This window comes from Etheostoma spectabile, chromosome 3 (genome assembly GCF_008692095.1).
Source record: "Etheostoma spectabile isolate EspeVRDwgs_2016 chromosome 3, UIUC_Espe_1.0, whole genome shotgun sequence".
Classification (NCBI taxonomy): Eukaryota; Metazoa; Chordata; class Actinopteri; order Perciformes; family Percidae; genus Etheostoma; species Etheostoma spectabile.
In genome coordinates, this window is record NC_045735.1 from 8,946,460 (window position 1) to 8,949,112 (window position 2,653).

Below are 2,653 nucleotides of genomic sequence, written 5' to 3' on the forward strand. Positions count from 1 at the left end.
ATGTGACCAGTTAGAACCATAGGTGCATCCTGCCACTTTTATTTTTATGTTATCGTGATGATACAGCCATACAATTAAAATTACAATCAACTTACAACGAAAAAATACAGAACTGAAATATAAAATATAACAAACAATTAGAATTATTAAACTATCTAGGATTAGATATACTGTATTATGTTATATATATATTTTTATATTTATATTATATATTTGTTTATATTATATATTGATGGAGTATTACACATTTGACATTTCCAGAGCTTTATTTATGTAATTAAATTGTTTTTGCTTGTGATTTCAAATTGTCATCATCTGTAAAAAAAAAAAGAAAGAAAAAGGTTTAATGGTCTGCATTTGTGATCCTTGTTCAAAACCACTAAAATTCTTATATTGAGAGCCCTGCCAATATTATTGTAACTGCACGTTCCTTTCTGCGTCTCCCCTTGTCCCCAGTCACAGTTACAACTGACCACAGGATTCGATGGCTCACTGCCTCTTCAATTACTTCATTTAAACCTATCTGAATCTGTTTACAGGAAGTGAAGACGTTTGTATCCAGGTGCCCTCTGTTCCGCCTCTTTGGTGCCCACATTCTGTCTTTTCCTGCCCGTGTGTCCTCTCCTCGTCCCTATCCTAAAGTGGAGTCCAACTGTCCTCTGGACGCTCTCCAGTACCTCAACACAGAGCAAACCCGGCTTGTCGGTGGTAGAGGCTGATGGTCAGCTGTGTATTCTTCCTCAATACTGAGAACATAATATATACTTTTTATATGTACGCATGTGTTTTGTGAACTGCAGGTCAAGTTGGCTGGCAGGACACAGTTTGACAGAGATGTTGAACTGCTGATTTATTACAAGAATGCCCACCATCCCACTGCTGGTGGTGGAGGCAGGACAAGCCTCTGCCAAGCCTGGTGAGTGCAAATTAATGAAGGTGTTACTTTGCAAGAATTTTCATTATCATCATCTTCCAACTTATGTTGAATAAAATACAAATCCAGATTTTGTCTCGTTTTTCGATCTCTCCACTGTGTTTCAGGTTCTCTGATGGGTGATCCAGTGGTGATGCTGAGCCTGTCCCTGAGTTCCCGCCAGCTGTGTGATGTCTTCTTGCCTACATGGGGGAGTTTGTGTTCTTACTGGATAGATCTGGCAGTATGGGTGGGCCCGTATAAAGAGTGCCAGGGTATTCATTATGTTCTTAACTCGTCAATTAATCATTCACAGTGTCCTATATTTCGATCTTAGTATACTTTTTTCTCTTCCCTTAAGGATCTCTGCTGCTCCGGTTGACAGTCTTAACGCAATGGCTCTATTTCAAATCTACAGTTTGGGGGTCCAGTCATGAACACATCTTCCCGGAAGTCACTGGCTCTGACGCTCAGTCCCAAAATGTGTTCCTTTTCAGGTGTTAATGCTTGTTAATGTATGTTTGGTGAGTGGCAGTCAGAGTGTGGAATACTGCCAGAAGACCATGAAGGCTCTGAAACAAGTTGGGAGATGGACGCCAATCTAGAGGGAACAGAGATCCTTGAACCCCTCAAACAGTTTACAGCCAGCCTGTTCCCATTCAACCTGACAAGTAATACAAAACCACACACCCACCACACACCCACACCACACACACACACACACACCACACACACACACACAACACACACACCCCTACTGTTCCTGTTTAACAGGTTCACTCTACCAAAAAACCTTTTCTTTACATTTTAACTGTAAAACCAATTGTTATAACTGACCTTTCAAACATGCTGGAATGCTTCTGGGGTGTGATGTAACTTAGAGTGTTAACTCTCCTCCCTAGATTTATTGTCTTTACTACGGAGAGGGGGGAACACCAAGAAGTTATAAGTCTGGTGAGGAAGAATTCAGTTCCCACAGTTAAACCCAAGAACATTAAACACATCAAACACCGCCCATTTACCAACTAGTTTCATTTCAATGTCTTTTGGTATTTAAAGAAACTACTGTATTGTAGGTGTTTCTCTTTGGATGTGGGGAAGGGGCCGCTCTGCTCTTTCACGGTTTGGCCTTGGAAGGGAGGTCACGCTCAGTTCATCACGAGGACGGACAGGATGCACCCAAGTAAGAATTACAACCATGAAGCGTCAGTAAAAAGCAACAGGACATTAATACTGAAAATCCTCGTTCCGGTAACCTTAAAACAACAGGTGAGCATTCGCCTGCGTTTTGCTCTGCCCCCCAGCTGTGGTGGACATCTCATTCAAGGTGGATTTGCCAAAGGGAGTGTCTGTCACTGTCTGCTTTCTCTTCCACCAATCACGCACTTTTCCGAGGGTCAAAGTTCACTGGGGTTTATGCGCCAGCTCACGTACGTTAAAGCAGCACCGAACTCAGAGTGACACTACTTCTTTGGATAGATTTGTCAGGTTTTATACATTTGAAGGATTTGATTTGTATGTAATAATGATAGTAAGTTTTCCAACACTGTGATCATTTTCTCAGAGTTCAGGGCAGCGGAGGCTGTGTGACGTGAAGGTCAGCCTGCAGGTCTCATTATTACATACAAATCAATCCTTCAAATGTAAAACCTGACAAATCTATCCAAAGAAGTATGTCACTCTGAGATGGTGCTGCTCTTACCTGTCCAGTGAGCTGGGCATAAACCAGTGACCTTTGAC

The 2,653-nt window shown here is 41.8% G+C and overlaps 1 long non-coding RNA gene across 1 annotated transcript in view; it reads left to right on the forward strand.

Annotated features, from left to right (window-relative positions):
* Positions 1–1,134: 1,134 nt before the first annotated feature.
* Positions 1,135–2,653, forward strand: part of LOC116687097 (uncharacterized) — a 22,208-nt gene continuing 20,689 nt past the window's right edge. Inside the window, exon 1 of the long non-coding RNA XR_004331461.1 lies at positions 1,135–1,188. This is a non-coding gene — a long non-coding RNA (uncharacterized LOC116687097). The remainder of the gene's footprint in view (positions 1,189–2,653) is intronic.